Here is a 26,802-nt window from a genome sequence, read left to right on the forward strand (position 1 = left end):
TTGGGAAGGTTAAAATAAATTCACTGATTCTCTCTTTGACTGTGTCCAGTCTACTGATGAATCCATCAAAGGCATTCTATATTTTTGATTCCGTGTTTTTAAATTTGAGTATTTTCCTTTGAATCTTTCTCAGTTTTGATTTCTCTGCTTACATCATCCATCTCTTCTTGCATGTTGCTAATTTCCAGTATTGCCCTTAATATATAAATCATAGTTGCTTTTTGGGGGGTAAATTCCCTCTCTGATATTTCCAAAACGTGTTATATCTGAGTCTGCTTCTGATGCTTTCCTTGTCTCTTCAGACAGTATTGTGTTGCCTTTTAGCATGCTTTATAATTTTTTGTTGAAAGCTGGACCTGGCATGATGTATTATGTAATAGAAACTGAGTTAAAAAGTCAAAATATGAGGTTTTCTTTTATTAAGCTGGCTAGAAAATGGGCTGTGCTTAATGTTTGCTCTAGTCATAAGTTCCTGTGGTATCAGTTTCCTCTAGTAGCTGTTTTTTGTCTCTGCTCTTGTTTATGGGGTTTCTAAGTACTCCTTCCTAAAAAGAGCCTGTAACTTGCAGCTTTTCCACTTTGCCCACTGTTATTATACTGTTTATTTGGTGGAGAAGTGTGCGGAAGGGGAAGTGTTCTACAATCTTATGATTATATTTCAGTATTTTAGTTGGACTGTGTACCTGAGCTGTAATTTTCTGAAACTTCAACTTTTTTTCCCTCTGTTACGTGAAACAGGAAGGTTCCAGTGGGCTGGAGTTGGCTAATTGCCCTTCTCTGTAGCTGAGATAAGACTCTCGCAAAGACTTTTGTTCTGATCAGTAATTATTTGTTATGGAGAATACTCTAAGTATATTTCAAAATAGTTTTTCACTTCCTTGGCCAGAAGCATTAGGAAATTTTCTAGGCAGTTGGTAGGAGATCTTGTGGATAAAACCCACAAAAATGTGGGGAGTGCCTTTAAGACTGGGGCACTAAGGAGTTTCTTATCAGCTTCCAGAATTTCTTCAAACTTACCATATAATTGGCTCTGTCAGCATAGTTCCAGCAACTTTCATTTTAGGTCAGCTGTTCACATTTGTGATTCTTGTTTTTTGTCTCTTCATATTTTAGGGTTATGGTTTTCCTTGAGACTACAATTTGCTGATGGGCCCAAGAAAAATCAATTTTCAGTTTACTCAGCTGTTTCCTTCTTATAGGAATAGGAATGATGATTTCCAAGCTCTTTACATGTTCAAGCCATGACTGGAAGTCTAAATAGGCATTTTAGGCTGCAAGATTTCTTAGAGACTTTGAATCAAGAAAAGTCCTAGCCCATTTCTTAAGCTTCTCTGAATATGGATCTCCTTTCTAAAGAATCATCTATGAGATCTGGTGCTGCATGGAACACAACCAGTCAATAGCCACAGGCAAATCAAATTTTAAGTTAGTATTACTGATAGTATCAGATGTATTAATGAGTCCTCTAAATGGTTTTCACAACCAAATCAAAAGGTTTAGAATCATCAACTGTTAACTCTTGTAAGGCCTAAGCAATTCCTTTTTGGTCATGTAGTCCCAAAGTTTAGCCGTAAAACCTGGCATATGGATGACTTTACTGACAACTTACTGAACAAATTCTGATCATCATAAACACAGTTGTTTTATATAATATCTTACAACTTTATGGGAAAAAGAAATCTTACCCGGGGAATGAATGGTTAATAAGTAAATTAATGTAAATAGGAACACTTAGAAAGAAGAGGAGGTCTGTGAAGCTGAGAAAAATCACTGAAGCGAATGTCAGTGAAAATGTTACCAAACGTGTCACACTGTAGATTTCCTTCTCTGTATTTGTGCTTTACTCTGTGAAATACTGGCTGAGACCAAGTTAGATAACTCAGCGTTTTAAGAAGAGAGTGAAATAAAATGAAGGGACTCACCAGTGTTCAAGACAGGGTTTCGTTGGTGAATTCTTCACAAACTCTAGTTCTACGTTGGTTTATATAATTAGAAGGCAAAACAATTACTTATTAAACAAAAACACTTTGTTAAATTTTAAATTAATTCAGTTATAATCATACATTATTTGGTTAGGCTGTGAGGGATCTGCTTTAATTTTTACTTTTCTTCAAAGAGTGATTTTCCCCTCATTAAGGAATTTCAAAAGGAAAGTAATTCTGACTTTTGAAGTGCTGTTTAATAGGCTGGTAGATGTCTACTTCTTTGATATGCACACTGTGGGTGTTGAATATGTGTCTAAACATTTAAAATCAGAATTACACATTTAAATTTCATTTGTTTTACCAATACTAGTGGCATGTTATTGACAGGGAGAACAGTCAGATAAATCTTAGTCTGCTTGGCATATTTTAGGATTTTTCTAATAGCGTACTAAACCAAACGGAACTATATTTGAGAATGAATGACTCTGATATAGTCTCTGGCAATTTTGGTTGTGTAAAATATAGAGGAAAGAACATAAAAATTTACTATAGTAGTATTTGAGTTGCCTGATTCACAAAAATAACAAATATACCTTCTGGGAATGAGCTAGATGAAATCTGAGAAATATCAAAAATAGAAAATATAGTGTAGTAGAGGGAGAGCAGAAATTTATAGAAAGAGGAAACTTTTATTAGAATGTTCAGTTTTGGGACAATACAAGGCAAACAGAATTTGTCTATAGTCAACCTAACATTTCTCCCCTTCTACCTATCTTGCTCAGTGGCATTCTCTCCAAATACTTATTTTTTTAAAAAAATGAAATTTGACCTTAACATGTTTATGCTAATTTATCCCATTATGTATGTTATTCTAAAAACAATTCTCCTTATATTCATCCTTAAGCCATATTTTCCTTGACCCAAATAATGTCTGTTTAAAATTTTGAATTTAGAATGATTAAGGTTGCAGTATTGGTAAGGAATATCTGATATATGAAATAAAAAATTGATCGTATCAGCAATGTCAGAGATCAAGAAACCACATCATGGTCTGACTTTTGTCTACCACTGCAGTTTGTACTATGATGTGTATGTCTGTGATTTTATTAATCTAATTAAACTATTTCTAAAAGTATGTAAGCATTAGTTCATGAAATTAAAATATTGGTAGGAAAAGTGAAGGAATAACATATGTATATATTTTTTATTTATTTCTATTTTTAACTACTGAAAATAATAGTAAAAATAACTAACAAATTCTGAGTATGTTTTAGCAATTACGTGCCTGGAACTGTTCCAAGCACTTTATATGTATCAACTCAGTTAATCCTCATAGAAATCATGTGACATCAGAATATTATTATCACCATCCCCATGTTAAATATGAATCAAAAGGCAAAAAAGCTTTGATAGATTGTTCAAAGTGATAGAGCTTGTAATTTTTGGAGTCAGGAATCACAAAAAAGCAGCCTGGCCACAAGACTTGCTCTTCTTAACTCCACGGTACTACAAAGTCTATAGTGTGGGATAGTAGTTAATAAATTAACTTAAAAATATTTTTAATAAGAGTTGAAGAGGTTTGCTCAAATATTTTATAGCCGAGAAAGCAGCCCTAAAAGTGTTCATAATTCATACTTCACTAGGCCCTATCAACTGGTCACATTCATTGTACAACACAAATGTGATCAGCCAAGCTTACTATGTGGGGTTGGGTTGACTTATCCTAAAAAGCTGGATAGTATATGAGGACTAGACAATGAATTGCTTTCATATTGGGGGCTAAAGTTGAATATGTGTGTGTTTGTGTGTGTGTGTGTGTGTGTGTGTGTGTGTACTATAGTACAAGCTGAATTCTTCATATACCCCCAAAATGATGTTTTTTAAAAAAAATTATTGCTGTGTGTTGGTTCTTTTACCCATAAGGATAAAATAAAACTTTAAAACGGTGTTTCTCAGTACAGGACCATCAAGTTTGAATATTTAAAATCACATTCATGCAGTAGAAAAAGTGATACACTACTGGCTTCAAGTCTTTGAAATTCTGTTGGGATTTGAGGAGTCTACATAAACCATACACTATCATGTGTCATTTTCATTGCTCAGAGACCAGAAAGAATATTTCTTGCTTTTCAGTTATCATTAATTTAGTATTCTTTTTGTATAAATGTTTAAACCAAAATCCTCCAAGGAAAAGTAATCTGTCAGAAGGATTTTCCTTTTCCCTCTTAGAATATTGACTACAAAACTTGAATTCTTAGATTGAATCTGTGGAGTTAACAAGCATGGGAACAATATAAGAAAAACCAATATTTCTTTTTTTACAAGGAATGACTAAAATATAGAAAGGAACGCCGAGTCAGCAGTAAATTTAAGCAATCATATACAAAATTGGATGTTGATCCAATTTGCAAGTGACTAAGTTCTCTTAGAAGGAATATCGACTCCTTTCAGTATATCTGGAACGTGATAGAAATACCCCGGATTTAACTTCAAGTATCCATAAGCAGAATTACAGATAAAAGAGACTGAATAACACTGTTCCGAACTGTTTAACTCAACAAGTCCTTCTCTGTTACATTAGGTTTGTATGTTGTTCTGAGGTAGGGGTTCTACATTCCTAAATTATCTGAAAAAAATAAAGAACGTTAGATTACTAAGTGCAAAAATTTCACACATATAACAGAATAATTTGATATTCTTTGAGAGTGTAATAATATACAATGGGTAATTAGTTTAAATTACATATGTACATCTATAAACCTCGATTATAGACATCATTTGCTTCATTGAAGACACTGGGTTTTCCTTCCAGGGGAAAAGGAACTCTGAAGAGAAGAAACTAGCACTCTTCCTTCTCAGGACTGCTACAGAAACTTGAGACATGGAGGCCACCCCGAGTCTCTGGAAAAGTCTTAGTGACTTTTTGGCACATGTTTCAGATTAAAATATGTGATCAATCTCCACACAGGAAGTCAACAGAGAGGCTTTTTTCATTAAAGCAACACATGTACTTACAGTGTTATTCTTCTCAGAATTATCCTCCCCCCTGCCGTATGTCACTCTACCTTTTCTCTTTGGTCAATGCCTTCCTTGTTGAAGATATAGCTAAATCCATCTGGACTTGAGTCTAGCAAGTGGAGACACCTGGGGAATGTTTTGGATTGTTCTGTAAATGTAGAAAACCTCCCATATTCTTGTATACACTATACAAGTAAGTTTGTCTTCCCTTTGTAACTAGCCCTTAATGACTAAATAAGTCTGTATCACGAGCAGAATCACGCACCCCCCCATTCAGCAGGAAATAAGAGGGAGCCATCTGGAAGTTAAAGATAGCAGCATGGAAGGGAAACCAGACCAGATTTTGGCTCCATAGATAATTTAAGAAAGCAGCTGATAGCCATGCTTGAAGACCCTAGATCCTTTCTCCTCCAGTACATCAATATATATATAAACCACAGCCCTCAGTCAATTGGGAGGTAGTTGGTACTTTATCTTCTGTCTCCTGGCTGATGTCTTCCAGAATTAAAAAAACAAAACAAAATAAAACAAACAGCAACAAAAAAAAAAACACTTTCCTTTAAGTTCTACGTAGTGGATTTGACTGGTGATCCTACAGAGGCGAGCAAGCAGACCCACACGAGTCAGGGATGCCTCCCAGCATAAGCAGCAGCAGGCAGTGGCAGCTCAGCTGGAACTAACTCTCACACTTGGCTGATGGTGAAGGGGAACCCCACAGGACCTGTTCATTACCAGTGGTATCTTTAGCACTCTGATTTCTCTCAAAACTTCTACCTAGAAAAATTCAGTTGGAATGTGTACTTCTTTCAGTTACAATATTTACTGAACCCAAGTCCAGCTGCCCATCACCAAACAGAAATAAACAACTCGAAAGTCAAATGTTGGTGAGGAACGAAGGCAGATTTATTCAGGCCCGAGGAGATGGCAGGCTAAAATTTGACCGGTAAGGGGATCGCAACCCTCGGCACGGTGTGGTCAGCACCCATCCCTCTATAGGATCCGAACCCGTGGCCTCGGCACTCCCAGAGCCGCACTCTCCCGAGTGAGCCACGGGGCTGATCCTTACTGAGGGATTTTTAAGGAGAATGTTGAAAAGCAGGGAGGGAGTGAAAAGCAGGAGGGAGGCGTCCATGTAAGGGGCCAGGTGCAAAATCTTGTCACACCTCCACCTGGTTTCTGTTCTCATCCTTGACATTATCTTAGGGTCTTGCAGGCTTTTGATTTGCCTTGGGGTGGAATCAACATAGCTTTATTGATGTCTTTGTCTTCCGTGGTTTCTCAGGGTCTGGATAGTATGTGCCTCATAGCAAGTTTGCGTATCCAGGCTGACTGGAAAACAGTTTTACATGTATATAACAGTTTTACATGTATGTAATGCAGTTTTATTATGTATATAATACCATTCTGCCCCAGAATCAGGGTTCAAAATATCAATGGAATTCAGAGAAAAGCATGTTAAACAAGACTTTATGCTTATCATATTCTGCAAGACAAGTGTACTCCTATGTCAGGGGATTCAGCCAGAGAGTTTGTTTTGCACACTTCCTGCAAGGATGAGGCCTGCTCCAGCCTTAGAGGAAAAGGATCAAATGTGATCAAATATGCAGGGTCCTGCTGTCACTCTGTCATATTTGAAAATCCAGAATCTCCAAAACTGAGGTAGACTATATCAAGTCTTCATGAGAATTTTTTTTCTTTATCTAGCAGGGATTGCTAGTGTTTTAGTGAGATAACATGATGGATTCAGTTGACACTTTCTAAGAAAGAGAAAGTAAAAAGCAAAAGCTGTGAGAGAGACAGAGGCAGAGACAGAGAGAGAGGAAGAAAAGGAAAAAGAGGAAGGAAGGAAGGAAGGAAGGAAGGAAGGAAGGAAGGAAGGAAGGAAGGAAGAGAAAGAGAGAAAGAAAATAAGCCTGGACAGCTATTCTCCAGATCTGCAAATTTTCTAACAGTTTGTACATATCCTATTGGAGGTTTCCTATCTGTCAGGCAATGTAATTCTCTTCTCCTCCTTTAACAAATCAAGGTGGCTCCTCATTTATTTTGTTTGTTTATAGTTAGTTTGTTTTGGTTTTTGTTTTCTCTTATAAATAAGAATTCCTTTAATTTATGCATGTTTGAAAATCCAGATGCTCTTCCCTGGGTTTTTGATCGCCATGATTCTCTCCAGAATAAATCTTAAAAAGTAAACATGAATTCAATTTTCACTTTATCAGCATATATCAGTTTATTTTGTATTTTGGGTGATATGCCCTCGGTGTAGTGTTTGGATCATCAGAGTCAAGGTTAGGATGTCTTTAAATACATTGCAGATGAAATGCCACAATAAAAATCTGTGATGGTTTTTAATTTGCTGTCACAGAGAACATGAATCTACAGGGAACCTAAAACAATAAAGCTTGCATTGTTATCTTGGCCAAGCAGAGACCGGGTGGCTCTATAAAATTTCCCTGCATGAAATCATAACTATTGAAGGTTTGGGGTTTTTTTTAATTGCCAATATTTGTGGAGATTCGAGCTAAAATTCCATCACAATGCGTATGTTCCAACAATTTTTCATCACAATCTCTCATTCATCATTTAAAAATGAACTCTAAGTGGAAGAAATCTATTAATCTTTTTATAGAAACAGAAGCAGAAGACAAAGCTTGTTCTTCCTATTGTTCTTGCAGGTAATGGAACAAAGGATTTAGGGAAGAGAACAGAATGGGAGAAGCGAAGATAGTGTTAGGGAGTAAAAAAAAAAAGGTGCTTCCTTAGAAATGAGCTGATGGAAGGATTAAGAAAGGAATCGTTAAGATTCAGAGACTACCTTCTCTTGCAAAAAGCAAAGACAAAAAAAGGTTTCAATTTAAAATTTTACAATTCAGTGATAGGTTAGATTTAAGAATTCCTATTGAGGCCACCATGGAGCTTTGAGACATACAGCATTGTCCTTCCTTCCCTCTTTGCTAGCTGGCTAACTTCAGCAGGGCAGAATCTCTGGAGCTGAAAGTGAATGCTTTCTCGCAGGAGCTCAAGTTCACAGCATTGTGTGATATGCTCCAAGGAAAGCTAGCTGCCCCCACAGGCTGTTTGCTTTAGTTTGAACCTTTCTCTGAGATTTCATTGCTTTGATAAGAATCTGAGGGGAACTAAGAATGATATCTTTTATCTTGTTCTTCCCATTATTATATATTTCCCTGTTTCATAACTTATTGTGTATGATTCTTAGCTTACTTGGTGGATTGCTCTTCTTGAGCAAGAAACAAATTTTCAATATTCCTCAGTTCCTTCTCTGACTATAATCTCAAAAAGGACACATGGTATGTGCTTAAGCAACAATGTTTTTGTAAATTGAATATATGTTCTAAAGTACTTTTTGAGAAAGCCCTGAATGCACACTGAATTCCAGGGGAATTTTATAAAGAAAGCTGAGTAAAGAGAGTGTCAAGTAAGGAAATATTAAGAATACTGAGGAAAATAAAAAACAATGAAAACATCTTGGACATGATAGGAGATAAGCAGGCCTTTAAAAGACTAACTGACATCGAGTAGCCCGATAGGATTTCTCATTTCTTGTTTTGGATCTGCATAACAAGGGATGCATGGATCATTCTTAGAGCATGTGGATGTGATTGGCAGCTGAGGAGCTGGGCCTCAGAAGTCAACATAAACCATCACATGGAAATCTGTGCTTAGAGCAGGATGCAGAACAGCTTACCCTAGTCCACCTGGCCCCACCTCTGACTTTGAGCAGACCACTCATTGCCCTGGTATTTGTCCTAAAGCCTGAATTTTTTTTGGGGGGGGGGGTTCGGAGGATAGCTAGAGATCCCTGAGTTATGACTAGATGTGGAGAAGTCAGGGCCATCAGAAGTTAAGGGTATCCTGGAAAGATGTGATAATAGATGAAGTACTGCCTGCTTATCATTACTGTCCTCCACCGAGATTAAATACAGAATCAATGGTCCAGAGAAAAATCACTGACAGAGGCATAATTCCCATTTAAGAGAGAAGAAAAAAACTTGGATGAAATAGATAAATTCTTCTACTTTCCAGCATGTGGTTAAAATTAGGATTTTGGCTTCCTGCAGGCCCTTATTTCATTCATTTATACAGCTGGGCACTTTGTTTTGAAGATGTAGAGAGACTGCTTGAAAGACCAAGAAAGTGAGGTCTTTAAAAAAGCATTAAATTAGATCAGTTTAGAAAATTGTTAAATCCTAGTATGATGCCCAAATCAACTTAAATGACTCCAGGGGAGTAGTTAAAGATATTTTATACATTTCCACTCTTTAGTATAAAATAAACTAGACATATCAAGTGGAAAAATAAGTGTGGTTTCCTCTATTCTTGGTTCTGTTCATGTCCTGTAATGAAAACTTGTGCATATGTACGAGAAAAAAAAAAAAAACCCTCTGTTTTATAAATCATCTTCAGTTTTGTTATCTTAGATTGAATGAGGTTTGTGCAATGAGCTATGTGCTATTCCATCTTTAGAAGAGCAATCTTTTCTTCCTCATATGTGGCTTTTAATGTGCCCTTTATGCTATTTTCTAAATGTTGATAGTTTGCCCATAACAAGAAAAATCTGTCTAGCCCACTGATCAAAAATATCAAAAATCTTTCTCAAACTGAGGGCTAGCAGACAGAGCTATTTATCAACAGCGTGTATTCCCCTCAGGTAATTTGGAGTCTTTATTTTTCTTATTTTTAGTACCTTTTTTATCAAGCCAGTTAAATTCATGCCTAACATGTCAAATACACTTTAAAAACAGCTGTCTATTACTGGCTTTGGAAACACAGAGAATTAGGAGAGGACAGAAAGAGTTAATCCTTTCAGTTTTCACACAGGAATAAAGTTAATAGGCTGCCAATAACATGGGTTATAGTTGCAAAAGCTAAAGTTATAAGTAATCCTAACGGGAAAGAGGAAAATTGTTCCTGACAAGCTGAAATTACTTTATAAAACCTCTTATGTGTTGAGAAGCCCTGAGTTGGTCAGGGCATGGAGCTTATTTCAATGTTTAACTCAGCCTGTTTATAAAGAAAATATCTTGCCCAATATCCATTTTCCTAAAGCATGCCCTTTAACCCAGTATTTTTTGTTTCTTTTTATTGTTGGCATGGAGACCAAGACGCACTCCACTAGACTGATCAATGCATGGTTACATCAACATAACATTTTCAGTCAAGTTCCCAGGAGCCTTCCTCCTGAATCTGTCATTTTGATTCAGATAACTAAATCAGGCTAAGCACAGCAATGATAACGGATGACTTGCTTCATTAGGTGGATCCCGCTGCTTTATGCTGCCAGGAAGCTCTGCAGTGACTGCCTAGGATCTTGGGAGAGATAACTGTTTTTTGAAATTATTTTGGTGCCTTTTCCTTGTAATTCTCATCTTGCTTTCCGACAGTAATTTTATAGGATGACATATGTACCAAATCCATATGCGTGAACATTTCTTCTCTAAATATGTGACGTGTGATTGGTTTTATGAAGACTGAGCCAACAACAGGCTTAATCTAAGGGTCTATTCAAAAATGTCCTTCAAATTTGTCTCCTTCAAATGCTACATATCTGATAGCATTTTAATTAATCGTATTGGAAATACTAGGATGATCTGTCTTCCTACATGAAAACAGATTCTGCAATAAGTGCTGTTCCAGCTCTAAAATGATATTTCAATTGGAGCTTAGAACTCATTGAGTTTTAATATATAAAATAATATCTTTTAAAAAAACATAATTATTTGTGGAAACTTTGGTGTGGAAGGGAGACTAAGCAAGCAAAAACAAAAGATCTCATTTATTCATCACAATCTGAATTTGAGACTCATGCAATTAGATACAATTATGCATGTGGCTGAAAGCTGCCTGTAGAAAAACTGAGTGAGAACACACAATTGGAAGCAAAAGGAGCTGCAATTAGACCCTGATCGATGCTCCAGGCTGAGAGAATATGAACAAATTAGGAAGGCTGCTGCAAATCAAGCATCATTTTAGCAAAATTATGATTGATCGAACTATAACCAAAAAACTAATTTTTTGAACTAGAACTATGATAGCAACATTTATGTTTCCAAGTATTTGATGGCATCTTTCTCTTGAGTAACCTTCTCTATCAAAAATTTCCCAAATACTATCTAGTTTCAAATTTAAGCACCTCCACACTCATTCATGTCCTATTTTCCAAATATCAGGCAATGTTGGCATTTTTCTGAGTCTACATTCTCATTTCAATAGGTGAAAATCCACCTGCTCAAATAACGGTTTAAGTTGTATTTTGGCACCCATATAAACATAAGTGAAGGAAGACATTTGAATAATAAGCCGTTTTGTTCCTGATGTCCTGGAAAAGTCAATTTGGGGCCGGCCCGGTGGCGCATTGCTACAGTGCGCCGCTTGGGAGCGTGGCGGCGCTCCCGCCGAGGGTTCAGATCCCACATACAGACTGGTTCCCGCTCACTGGCTGAGCGGGTGCGGATGCAGTGCCGAGGGTTGCGATCCCGTTGCCGGTCCCGGTCCGGTGCGGGCGCGACACTGAGGGTTGCGATCCATTGCCAGACACGAAAAAAGAGACAAAAAGGAAAAAAAATTAAAAAATTTTTTAAAAAAGAAAAGTCAATTTGATAAACCTATGTCTCTGGGTATGGAACAGTAAGAAGGTTGTCTGAGAGTATTTTAATTTTAAATATTTAATATTAAGCTCCAATCCAGCAACTCCACCCTATTTCCCAATCCATCAATATACTCCATGGCCTTTCTTGTACAGATTGTATTCTATGGCCCATCACCATAATCTCTCCCTTACAGATACCCACAAATTTCTTTCTTGGTAAAAAACATATTCTGTTTGAAACCAAGTATTTGTTTGCTCTTTGCCTGCATCTGAACAGCTGAACTTTACAGGAGAAACTCACATAAGATAGATAGCTGTCTTTACTCTAAATATAGGGTGTCAAATCCCAAACAGACCTAAACTGTCTCTCCAGAAGCTTACTTTTAACCTCTGATAAAAGCAATTTTATTTATTTTGTCTCTCATATGTGATCAAACTTCTCATACACCATTTGTCCCCTCTACTAAAACCAACACAATCACTGTTAGCAGATGGCATTGTATCATAATTAATGGAGAAAATAGAAACCATTAATTAAGGACTCCTAGAACTTCTCTCCACAGAGTCCACTATCTTAACTGGATGTGTGCTCATCTACCATTTACCTTTTTTAAAATTAGGAACTTAATTCCTCTCCAAAGGCTAATACTCTCACTAATGAATTAATACAGTTGATTATCCATATTGGTTATCATATGGATATCTTTGATTACCCATATTCTTTTAGACATTTTCAACTTGGCCTTTTCTACTATAATCAATACCCTCTAATAGTGTATGAATTCAAATATTTCTCATTTTCTTCTCTTCTAGCCACTTTCTCATTCCCGCCATGGCAAAACAGCTTGGTAAATGGCTGAAGTCAGGTTTCTCTTTTGTAAAGTTACTTTTTTTTCCACTCCATTTCCAAAATGTATCTCTTTTGGAAGGAAGTCATTATGTGCAAGAGAGACACAATATAGAAAAGTATGCAAAAATACACAGATCAGTGATTTACTACGAAGCAAATATTTTGTTACTACCACCCAGGTCAAATAGAATATTCCCAGCATACAAAAATCCAATTTGTTCAGTCCTTCAGTTGCTATCTGTTCCTTTTTCACAAGATAATTACTAACCTGACTTTAAGAAAAAATCACTTTCTGATTTCCTTTATATTTTACCATTCAAGTATATATATCTCAACACTATAGTTTCGTTTTGACTGCTTTTTTTGCATCTTCCATAAATGGAATCATGAGTCACACATTTCAGTAAGTTTTTATTAAATAATTTTAGACTTACAGAGGAGTTGCAAAGATAGTGTAGCCTTTACACCCTCCACCCAGTTTCCTATGCTGTTTAGATATTGCATTGTGTGATATATTTATCTCAACTAATGAACCAGTATTAATACATTATTATTAACTAATGTTTATATGTTGTCTGTATTTCTTTGTTTTTTACGTAATGTCCCTTTTATTCTGTAACAAGACCCCAGGATCTCTAGGCTGTAAGCTTTTCTCAGATTTTCCATGTTTTTACAGCTTTGTTGTGATGTTTTTGATGACCTTGACATATTTGAGGAGTACTGGTCAGGTACTTTATAAAGTGTCCTGAGAGATTTTGCTCATCAGATCTTTTGCTCATGATTAGACAGGGATTGTGGGTTTTATATAAAAAGACCACAGAGGTGAAGTGCTATTCATGTAACATCATACCAAGGGCACACACTAACAACATGAACTATCTCTGATGCTGTTGTGTTTGGTTGCCTGGCAGTTTCTCCTCTGTAAAGTTACTGTTTTTTCCACCCATTTCCGTAATGTGTTTTTTGAAGGAAGTCGTTACGTGTAACCTGCCTTAAGGAGTAGAGAGTTATATCACATCTCCTTGTAGGCAGAGTATCTACACAACTTTTTTAGAATTCTTCTGCATGGGAGATTTGGCCCTCATTCCTAATTTATTTATTTATTCAAGCATTTATTTAGATCAGTATGGACTCATGGATATTTATTTATTTATTTGGGTTATAATCCAATACTATGTCATTTATTTTTTTGCTTAAATTTTTCCAGCTTTGGTCACTGGAAGTTCTTTCAGTTGGCTTCTGTGCCCTTTTGATATATCTCTTCATCACTGTTTTGTTTTATGAGCTCTTTCATACTTTCTGGCATTATAAGATACTCCAGACTCCTTTTGTATATTCCCTTCTCCAGACCTAGAATCAGCCATTTCTCCAAGGAGCCAAGTGTTTTTCCATTTGCACTATGACTTATTTTTATGTCTGGTTTGTTCTGTTGAACATAATATTTGTGAGACTCATCAATGTTGTTTTGCTTAGGTGTAGTTTGTGTATTTTTGCTCTATAGTAGGGATAAGTATACTACTGACTTTTGGCCAGTTCAAGCCTATTCCTGTTTTATAAATAAGTTTTGGTGGAACATAGACATAACCATTTATTTATGTACTATCTATGGTTGCTTTCACTACAAGAGCAGAGTTGAGTATCACTTGACAATTGGGTGATTTCTAGTTTGGTGTTCTCTTAAATTGTACTGCCAGGAATATTCCTGTATATATTTTTTCGTACATGCAAATTTGTATTTTACTTAGTGATTGAATTTGGATGTGTTGTCACTCCAAATCTCACGTGGAAATCCAATCCCCAATGTGGGAGCTGTTTGAGTCCTGGGGGTGGATACCTCATGAATGGATTAATGCTCTCCCTGGGGGGTGGGGGTAATGAATGAGTTGTTTAAAAAGACCCTGACCCCTCCCCTACTTCTCTCTTGTATCCTCTCTCCATCTGCTTGTACTCACCGGCCGCCTGCCGTTTTCCACCATGAGTAGAAGCAGCCGGAAGCCCGCATCAGATGCACCTCTCCCAGAATCGTAAGCCAAATAAACCTCTTTTCTTATAAATTACTCAGTTTCAGGTATTCAGTTATAGCAACAGAAAAACAGGCTAATACACTTAGGTTTATACCTATGGATGGGAATTGCAGAGTCGCAGGTGGTTCTTAATGTTGAGCTTTAGTTGATACTTCCAAGAAATTTGTTGAAGTTATTTTATCAATTTATAATTTTGAGCCTTTATCATTCTGCATCTTTGCTGTATTTGAATTTTCAGCAATTTAAAAATTTCAGCAACAGGTATGTAATGTAACTTTTTAAGATTTTAATTTGCTTCCCTGATAATTAGAGAGGTTTAGCAATTTTTATATGTATATTGACTATTTGGATATCCTCTTTTATGAAATGTTTATTCAGATAACTTGCTTATTCTCTTCCTGGGTTATATGTCTTTCTTTAATGATTTGAAGAAATTAAAAAATACTCAGAAGATAGTTCTTTGTTATATGCGTGTGTGTGTGTGTGTGTGTGTGTATATATATGTGTGTGTGTGTGTGTGTGTGTCAGAAATGTGTTTTTTCGCTGTGTTTTTCTATTTCTTCTTTCCAGATGAAGAGAAGCTGTTAATTTAATTTTAGTTAATACCATCTGTCTTTTTATATTTAGTTCTTTTTGTTTTCTGCTTAAGGAATTTGTTCTATTCTGAGAACATAAATACATCTTTTCTCTTATTTTCTTAAACTTTATCTCATGCCCTTTTACATTTAGATCTGTAATTCAAGAGTGATACATTTTTGAGTATGGTTTGAAGTAGAGGTCAAGTTTCACTTCTTTCCATATGGAAATCTAAACTCCTCAGCACCACTCATCAAAGAAAACCCTCACTTCTCCCTCTTCTGTATTGCCAATTGTTATTAAAGCTCAAGTTCATATACACGAGAATCCTTTTTAAAGCTTTTTACTTCATTTAGTCACTTTTCTATATTTTTGACAAATCTACCTTTAACTTATTTATTGTAGATTTTAAATAAATTTTGATATCTGGTACAGCAAGTCCACCAACCTCAGTGATCTACTTACCATTAAGTTTTAGCTATTCTTAAACTTTTATATTTTACAATTATCTCGCACAAACAACAAAAGCAACAATAAAAAATAAATTGGGATTTGTTGGAGGGAATACTGAAACAGTAAATCAGATCAAGGAAAGTTCACACCTTTGCTTCTTTCAATCTAAAAACATGAAGTAGATTTCAATTATTTAGAACTTCTTTAATTTCTGTCAACAATATTTTATAGATATTGACACATTGTATGCTATTGTATATGATATTATAAAAATTCATTTCTGTGATTGGTATATAAAATGCAACTTTAAAAATACTGAATTCAAATGCAGCTACATTGCTAAAATGTTTTAGTAATTCTAATAATATATCTGTAGATTCTTTTTGATTTTCTAATTATCCTTTTATATTATCCTTAGATTTTGAGCCACTACTTTTCCTTCATTTCCAGTCTTAATATCTTCCATTTCTTTGTCTTTATTGCATTTGTGCAATGCTAATAGAAATGGTTTCATTAGTCATTGTCTTTTTCCTGATTTTTAAAAAAATTATTTCTAAATTTCACCACTTAGTCTGATATTCTACACAGATGTTACTTGATCGTCTTTATCAGAATGGTGATGATAACCTTCTGTATTAGTCTATTTCTGTTGCTTATAACATAATATCTGGAACTGGGTAATTTATAAGAAAACAAAATTTATTGATTACAGTGTCAGAGTCTGAGAAGTCCAAAGTCCAGGGAAAACATCTGGTGAGAGCTTCTTTGGTGGTGACTTCAGTGATGCAGGGTATCACAAAAATGGTGGAGCAGAGAGAGAGATAGTTCCTCTTTCACTCTCCTTCCAAAACACCCAGAACCACCATTATTAATCCATTCACTGTGATATATTTTATCACATATCCATTCACTGTGATGCAATCTAACCATCTCTTCAAGGCCCTACGTTTCAATCATCATAATAGTATTTCTCACTTTTCAACAGTTACAGTGGGAATTAAGCTTCTAATATATGAACTTTGGGGGACACAATTCAATCAATCCACAGCACCCTCTATACCTAAATAGTTAAATTTTCTTAACTAATTTTTAGGATTCCATCAAAAGATTATTCTGCTACTAAAGACATTGATTTTTTCTTTTTTTACTATATTAGTGTGACAAATCATATTGTTTTTTAAAATATAAAATCAATCTTGCAACACCAGAGTAAACCCAGCTTTGTCCTACATTTTAAAATAAATCATGTATGTACTTTCTAACAAACTTGGAATACAATTTTGGGGGGTATAATGTTATTTCAGTAACTGAGATTGGCCTGTACTTTTCCTTTCCTTTCTGATAAGGTTATAGTATCAAGATTATAATGACCTTTTAAAATGAATCATTCACTATTTTCTATTTTTCTACTCTATGGGAAAGTTTGTATAAGATTGACATTGTTTAATAAAAATTGGTAGAATATGTTAATAACATTTTGCCTTAAGGTTAACCTTTAAAAACAGGTTTTCAACCATAAATTTATTTTTTAATATTTTATTTTGTTGTGGTAAGGATACAACATGATATCTACCTTTTAAATTTTTTTAAGTGTACAATATATTATTGACTATGGTTTTTGAGTTTAATTTTTTAAAACTTCCTTACATAAATTGAAGTGGATACTTACCATTTATTTTCAGCTAGTTTCTTTACTCCCACATATTTAAATTCTATAATTCTATCTAGGAACAGTTTTAAATGTATCAGAATTGTAAGTTCAGAATCATTACATCTTAATGATAAATTTAAATTTTTAAAATTACGAAATCTAGGCCCGGCCCAGTGGCGCACTCCGTAGAGTGCGGCACTTGGGAGTGCAGTGGCGCTCCCGCCGAGGGTTCGGATCCCATATAGAGATCGGTCCGCTCACTGGTTGAGCGCGGTGCGGGCGCGACACTGAGGGTTGCGATCCATTGCCGGTCACTGTATGGGCGTGACACCAAGGGTTGCGATCCTGTTACTGGTCACGAAAAAAGACAAAAAGAAAAAAAAAATTACAAAATCGATCTCTATTAGTTTTAATATCAATTACATCTGATGTTAATAGCTACAATGGTTTGCTTTGATTAGTATATTCATGCTATATACTTATATCCTCTCACTTTTAATTTTACTGCCTCAGAATTTTTTCTCTTGTTCATACTATATGATTGGATATTGTTCTTTCTGTTGTTATTCTTGTTTGGACTGCACAGCACTGCTCATCCTCCCGTTATTTAGGATTCTCCACAGGTAAGATGACAACAATCACTATGACTCCTCAAAGTCCAGGTGACACATGCCAAATCATTGGAAGTGATCTCCTACAAAAGTCTGTTCTGATGTACCAGGGTGGATGTTTGTGATTCTAGAGTTCTCTAGGCAGCCACCAGGAGAGTGAAATGCTAGTCTACCATACGTCCTCATAACATCATGTTCTACAGATGATACTTTTAGTTAGTGTCCTTTTCCCTTAACTGATGGGCTACTTACTGGGAGAGAGGAAACACTGCAATTCACTATAATAAGTTGAAAATGTGTAGCATAAGTTAATTATCTCTATCAACTAATACTTATTCTGATAAAGTAAAGGGTAAGCCAAAGGATTGTCATGGTCATCCATTGCTAAGCTCTGGATAGAGTGTTTCACTACTCTTTTGTACTGTCATTAAAGATACTATTTCAATAGTTTTTGTTGGCTCAACCACTAAGAAATATCTTCTATCTCTATTTCTTTCCATGTCCTCTTCTACAACCTGCATTCAAGTCTATTCCATTTCTGTTCTGGCTTCCTTTAAAGTTCCCTAATTGCTCCATTGGATTTAACCTTTGCAAACTGCTGATATATTCTTCACATAGCAGCAGAATAAATATTGTACAACATGAATAATATTAATTTTGCTTAAAATGATTTCATTGGTTCGTATTTTATTTAGAATAAAGCTTAAATATTTGACCATGGCTTGTAAAATCATGCTTGTTTAGCACTCACATAACTTTCTAACCTCATCTCATGCTATCTGTCTCCTTCCTGTCTCCGCTGTAGTTGTAGTAGCCCTCTCTGTGATCTTAGATGAATACAAGCTTTTTTTGACCCTCTTGATTTTTCCTCTACCTGGAGCATTATCCCTATGACTTTTCTGGGCCGGCCCAGTGGCGCACTGCTACAGTGCGCAGCTTGGGAGCGCGGCGGCGCTCCCGCCGAGGGTTCGGATCCCACATACAGACCGGTTCCCGCTCACTGGCTGAGCGAGGTGCGGGCGCAGCACCGAGGGTTGGGATCCCATTGCCGGTCCCGGTCCGGTGCGGGCGCGACACTGAGGGTTGCAATCCGTTGCCAGACACGAAAATAGACAAAAAGGAAGAAAAAAATAAAATAAAATAAAAAATAAAATCCCTATGACTTTTCATATAATTATCTCATTATCATCTCATCAGGCCAATATTTAAAAGGCCCTCCTTAGAGAACCCTTTCCTAACTTGCGTGTGTGTGTGTGTGTGTGTGTGTGTGTGTAGGAACCCCTACCACCACTGGGTCAAGGATAACCCACCTTTGGTTGGAATTATAATGTCCTCTTTATTTATTTGTACCAATTTACATAACATAGTTTCAGTTTAAAACAAAGCACACAAGTTTAATTTTATGCACTTGTCTAACTATTTAAGTTACCAGTTTCCTAATCTACAAATTAAGGAGTAAGACTTATCTTTCATTTCCATTGTGATGACAAAAACAGGTCATTCTTGAATAAATATTTAGCCACTGCTTAACATATGAGTAAGAGCTCAGTAAACATAATTTCCTTTCCCATTATGTATATATTAGAAAAAGTATATTTACCTTCTTAAAATTAAAAAAAAAATCCTTGATTAACATTTTTATTCTTGTCTTAATTAGATGGGAATATTGGGATTTTTAAAAATTTTTAGCTTAAGTTCATGTTTGTCTTGCCATTCAATATACAGATTTTAAACTAATACTTCACAAGAAGATTATAGTAATACTTTAAAACATGTCAATTTTCTTTTTTTATTATATAGCTGTTAAATGTAAAAAGATGTAACATCTTTATTTTTCAAAAAAGAGAAATCATGGAGAGTAGATTTTGTAATACTTCATTTCCTTTTCTGAATTTTAAATATATATGCAATGGCTCATGGAGGTAAACATTAGATGGTTTAAAGCACTATATACATAACATTATATTATATTATATATAACATATTTTATTTATATATATGTGTGTGTGTGTATATATATATATGTGTGTATGTGTGTATGTGTACATATATATATATATATATACCATACTAAATATGTCATGCTATAACCTATTTGTTGAAACTTAACTCCAATTTGATATTATTAGGAAGTGGAGGTGGGGCCTTTCAGAGGTGATTAGGTCATGAGGATGGAGCCCTGATGGATGAGATTAATGTCTTTAAAAAGATGGGCCAGCCCCGTGGCGCACTTGGGATAGTGAGGCGCTGGGAGTGCAGCATCGCTTCCGCCCAGGTTCGGATCCTATATAGGACTGGCCAGTGCGCTCGCTGGCTGAGCGCGGTATAGGTGACATCACACAAAGGGTTGCGATCCCCTTACCGGTCACGAAAAAGACAAAAAAAAAAAGATAACCTTGTGTCCTCATCTCTTTCACCATGTGAAGACTTCTGATTTTTGAAATAATCCTGGTGACTATACAATTCCAGAGCGTGAAAGTGAATCAGTTGAAAATATTGTACTAAAAACAAATTTATATTAAGACCACAAAATAAAACTTAATTTAAATTGAGTGAAAATTTCCAGAAAATAAGGTGCCATAAATAATAGCATATCTTTTGAAAATTTGAATGATAACTGAATCTTAACTTATACTCAATAGGTCATTCTAATAAATTCAACTCTCAGCCAAGATCATTAAAAAGGTCAGCCAACTGATACTTCAAATTATTTTAAAGTTGACATGTATGGCAAAATGGAAGCACATTTTATCTTTAACAATTAACAGCTCTGTAAGCTATATACTCACATATATCATTTACTGTGATGATCTCTTATTTTATCCACTCTAGCACAATGTTTCCCTTGTAACTTTATGCGTCTGTTTTAATAAATATTTGTCATGTTTATTTTCTAAACAACATATATATTATATCATACATGGTAATGTAATGAGAAAATTTATATTGGCTAATTTCCATTAAAGGGGTTGTATAGTTTGATAAAATTACTAAATATTTAAAAGTATGTTTTCCAGTATCACTTTTAATATGTCTTCTACCTACCTGTACAAATCTATCTTTTAAAATAGTATTTTTGGCACTATTTTATGCATTTTTTTTTTGTTTTTAAAACTAAATACATCTGTTAACTAACATTTGCTGAGTAATGATTACTTAAATTTAGCTAACACTGATTTACTGAGAATTATTCTAAAAATTTGAAAAAAGTAACTCATTTAATCTTTATGTGAACTCACTGAAGTGGAAATTGTGGTCCAATTTTACAGGTGAAGAAGTGAGGGTTAGAGTCAGATTTTAATCTCAGAGGGACTTGCTTTAGAGTGCATGGTCTTATTAGTAACTGCTATTATTCAATATGTGTGTATTTCTGTATGTATATAATGCATATGTGCATTTATGCATGCAGGTATGTGTATGCATGTGATTCTCTGTGTGTGTGTGTGTGTGTGTGTGTGTGTGTGTGTGTGTTAATACTAGATGTGTGTATGTGTGCATTTTTCCAAGAGACATCATATTATATTTGTGTATATATATATATATATATATATATATATACACAAATATAATATGATGTCTCTTGGAAAAATGCACACATACACACATCTAGTATTAACACACACACACACACACACACACACACACACACACACAGAGAATCACATGCATACACATACCTGCATGCATAAATGCACATATGCATTATATACATACAGAAATACACACATATTGAATAATAGCAGTTACTAATAAGACCATGCACTCTAAAGCAAGTCCCTCTGAGATTAAAATCTGACTCTAACCCTCACTTCTTCACCTGTAAAATTGGACCACAATTTCCACTTCAGTGAGTTCACATAAAGATTAAATGAGTTACTTTTTTCAACTTGCAATAAAATATAAATTGATCTATATTTATATAATTTGAATAAAGTAGAATCAATTTACTATACCTTTATTCTCTGTGATCTTCAAAATGCCCAAATAATTTATTCTTAATTATATTTGAAAGTTTTCTCTATCTTCTTAGTTTTGCTCCAGAACTAAAGATAAATTGAAGAAATATTTTCTTTAATTAAAAAGATCATTTGTATAATAATTTTTTCTAGGTATAGGAAAAGGGTGTTTAAATCATTTGTATAATAATTTTCTTATCTAAGTATAGGAAAAAGATGTTTAAATCAACAAATTTGTCATTTCTCCACTTAAATATCAAGACTATTTTTCTTATTTAAAACAATGTTTTCATGGGTTCATAATTATATTCTGAATTTCTTGAAGGATTTATATAGTAAATAGTAAATTTGCATTATATATATATTAATTTCACAGAATAAGTAACATTAAATAAATAGGAATCAATTTTTAAAATCAATTAATAATAATAAAAAGTAAAATTTACACTTCTTTTTCATTTGAAAGAAATAAATGAATAAATGATTCAACTCAAATTATGTGAGCAGAACACTTTAAATTTTCACCATGGATTTTAAGAGTTCAGAGGAAGAGGTAAACAGTAAAAGTCAACTATAAATTTCAACGCCAGAATGGACTCTGGGAGTAAGAAAACCAAAAAACAAAACAAAACAAAATTTCACCATATTGTTTGTAATAAGGCAAATTTTATTATTTTATTTATTTTATCATCCATTGTTAAATGCTCAATTTAATAACAGAAAATACATATTTTTTTTCTTCCTTACCCTTTTCTTTCTCATCTTAAAAATGGGTATAATGATATTTATCTTACAGAATCATTGTGACATTGAGTTAAATAATATACTAAGAAATATTCACAATTTCCTGTATAAGTGACAAAAAATTAATGTTAGTTTTGTTTATTTTTATTACTCTCATACAGATGAAAAGATTGAGGGTCAGAGTACTGTTTCTGTTCGATGCTGTAATATCTGGTACTTGGAAAATGCATTGTTCTAGACTCATCCTTCTTCGGTGCAAAAACAGGTTTCTATAGCTTATGAAGAGGCAGAAAAGTTTCAAATTTACACATAAAGTGAAAACAAGTTATGATAAGTATGTTTAGCGAACTCTGTAACTGCTAATATTGTTTTCCTGCTTCATTCAGTTAGAAAGAGGAAGAGAAGGAAGTATAAATGAAAGTACCATATTAACCAAAAAGCTCTCTCTTAGAGATACAGGGTATCAGAATGACTTCTTGATTCTTAGCAGGAAGAAACAAAGATACACGAAACAAAATAGATCTTGGGAGACATTTCCATGTTTAGATTTTTAGATGTTCCATGTCTACATTTTATATAACATCTGTTTTTTAAAAAGCAGTAAATAGAATATATTTACTAAAAAAGAAAACCAAAAAACCAAAAAACAAAACCCACAAATAACTGCTCCTACAAATCATATAAAGAGCTAGAAATCTACTATAACATGTCAGTTCAAAAGAGGAAGCAGGAATCAATCATTTTCAAGGGTTTGCTATAGAAGCTATTTATTACTGACATTGAATATACTAAAAAAAATATATTGGGCTATATTTAAATTTTTTCCTACTTTTTTTGACTGAATGAAGTTTTCTTATATGTGGGAGTTCAGAACACTTCCATTGTTAAATTTAATCTCAATAATATAAGCTTATTATTTCTATATTATAAGGAAAAATAATACTTAAGCTAAAGGTAATAATAAAATTTCAAAATTAGATTTATTACCCACTTGTGCCACAGAAGCTGAATCTATTTAATAGTACTTAATGGGTAATTACAATTATACTCTCAATTTTAAAAATTATGCAGGAACTAGCAAAAGAAAATAAAACATAAAAGCATTTGTTATGCATCTCAAATGGCTTAATGCCATTTATAGAACCTTCTATTAAAGTATATAGAAATCATTTCCATAAGAAAATAAATACCTGAATAAAAAACTCGGTGATTTTCAAAATGATATTCCTTAATTTATTTTGTATATGTATTCTGTCCAGTCACATGTCAAACCAGCTAAATATAACAATATACAATGTAGATTTAATATTTTCAGTTTTTATAAAAAACCTTGAAGAGCACGTGAATATATTTTAATAGTACTTGTAGTAAAATATTTGTAATCCACAGAATATATTTGTTTAAATAAAATGAAATTTATACTAATAAATGTATCTCCTTTTATATTGCTACTCATAGCATAACATTTAGTATGCAATGTTTACATTGAAGTGGAAGGTTGACTAATTTAAACTAAAATTGAAGTGACAATATCAAGACTGAATTTGTATTTATACATATATACACACACAGTGTCTATGCAGGCAATACGTATGGAAGGTTAATTAGATAGGTAAATAATACTAGAGAGATAGATAAATAAAATTTAAGGGGGTAGAATAAGAGTAAGTAAAAGGAATGTTAATGTTAGAGTTGAGGAATTCAAGTAATTGAAACCTATTATTTTTCAGATAAAAACACTCAGTTCCAGAGCAATGAAGTAACTTCTCCAGGATCATGAAAATAAGATTAATTTTACATTAATAAAATATATAGTCTCTATTATCTAGACTCTCTAAAACAGTATACTGATACATCCTCTGAGATATACACAACTAAAAAAGATCCAAAATTAAGGTTCTTTGAAAATGAGAAACATGTTATAGGGCATGGCTTTATTTCTTAGCCAGCATACAATAAGGAAATTTTTGATTACATGTTGTGGGATAACATGTTTTTCATAAAAATGTGCATTTTGGTATATTAAACATTTCCTAAAAAAATCAATTAATATGTACTTATAAACATTTCTGAATGTATTATATCTTGTGTAAATTAATTATCAAACAACTCATATAAAAATAAACTTTTAAAACATCAGAACCAGGTATTCTTCCCAAATCAGTTATTTGCCATGTGCACAAAATACCTACATATTCAGACATTACAAAGAGAACTTTAAAAATCATAGCTTGCTCTTTGCTACAGTAATACAGCAACTCTAATATGTTAACTAAAATTAAAGGAAATTTACAACATACTTGAGCAATTCAGTCATTTCCGACAATAGAGTAGATGACAGACATATTTGATATCCGTTAACCATTGTTTTAAATATGAAACACAGCGGTAATATCCACTATATATTTGGAAGTTTAAATGACCATCGCACAACTAACAAGAAAATTAAAAATACATTCATCCAGACTCCGTGATGTTAAATGTTCAGATATACATTGTGGAATACCCCCTTCTCCCCCTCTCCCACACACAACAGCCCATGGCCTTGAAATATAATGATGAAAATTTCCAAAATGCAAAAATAAATTTGAATATGGAGATTGAAACATGCATACAATTTCAAGCAAAATTAATATATTGAGTATGACATAAAAACATATAGTAATATCTTTTTAAAAAGATACGTAAGCATCCTTTAAGCATTTAGGAAGAAACACAGCCTCCCCTCCCCACCACAAAAAAACTGGTTACTTTCCCTCAAAAAGGTGGAAAAATTCAGCTGCCTAATTTATGACTTCCCTCATTAGAAGTCATAAAAGAATAAAACTATACATATAAGAGAACCGATGCAAACCCCAAGATTTTATAACCAGAAAATGTATGTATAACCTATAAATGTGTCAAAAAATTACTTAACCAAAGATACTAGTCTGCTGTCTAAAAAATAAGTCAAAAATTAGTTGCAAAGAATGAGAGAATCATGGGATAATATATGAAGATAAGCACTGAAAAATGCATATAGCTATATCAAAATAGCAATATAAGTAGAAATATTGTTCTAAAATAATACATCTAATATAAAAATCATAAAACATGCCAGAAAATAGTATAAAAAAGCAATAGTACAAAATTTTTTTTAAAAAGCGGAAATGAGGCATGTGGGCTGATTTAAGCAATTGGCCAATTGTTTAAAATGAGAGAGAGAGAAAGAAATTTGGAACATTCTCCTATGAATAAGTTATGTGATTGTATCTCTCCCTTCTCTATCAATCAAATCACATTATCTGGTATCCTTGGAATCATATTTCATCATAATATATGATAAAATAGTATGCTGGTTTTTAAAACTTTTTTAAAAATACAGAAGAGAAAATAAAAAAGTTTAATAATAATCAGAAAACAAAATGTTAATGCTGTAAAGAACTATTAACAGCCATTAGGATGTCTAGGAATCAAGAGAAATGGTAGAAGCAATTTGAGTAACATTAAATTACTTAAATTGCTTATCAGATAGTCAAGAGATACAGTATGAAATCAAGAACAAAAGAGAAATTTAATTTTATTACTAAATGCATTAAGGTAATGAATAGAATAAGCTTCTCCTTCTGGAAATGGCAGAATAAGTAACATGGACCAATCTTCCTGCTTAAAAAACAAACAACACCAGCACCACCAAGAACAAACTATAAAAGCTAGGCAAAATGCTGTCTTAAATCTACTTGAAGGCAATAGACAGCTAATAAGGCAGTGAATAATTATTAACACAAGATTTCCAAGAAGAAGAAAACCCAGAATTATTACCCTAGCATTTTTGACCACTTTCCCCAAACACTGCACTGTCCAGTCAGTAGCCACTAAGTTCCGTGTTGGGTGTTTACACTTTAATTAGTTAAAATGAAATGAAAACACTAATTCAGTTGCTTGGATACACTAGTTTAATTTCAACTACTCAAAAATCATATGAGGTTAGTATCTTTTATGTTGGTAAGTGCAGGTAGAGAACATTTCTGTTGTGTCAGAAATTGTATTGGAGAGTGCTACAGAGAGTTATTTTTGTTGATTGCAGAAGAGACAAATTAAAGGCTCAGAAACCGAGCAGAGATTTGGACAGCCTCAGGGAGTTAAGGGAACTAATTTAAGATAATGTCACCCATGGACAGTGAGCCATGATGAAAACCCTATGTTTTTTGTTGGGCTCTCCAAAATGATACACATAGGAATAAGGGAAAACTAGGCATGATCTATTCCCTGAAAAGCCGGGCTCACATTCAAATCATCTCAATACCTATAATTATGTTACAGTGAATTTGGCTAGCTAAATTGGTCATTACCTAGCTATCCAGAATAAAAAAATGAGAATCTAAAATGATTGAAAATAAAGAAAGAAAAT

The sequence above is a fragment of the Galeopterus variegatus genome, unplaced genomic scaffold (genome assembly GCF_000696425.1).
Source record: "Galeopterus variegatus unplaced genomic scaffold, G_variegatus-3.0.2 Scaffold49, whole genome shotgun sequence".
Lineage (NCBI taxonomy): Eukaryota > Metazoa > Chordata > Mammalia > Dermoptera > Cynocephalidae > Galeopterus > Galeopterus variegatus.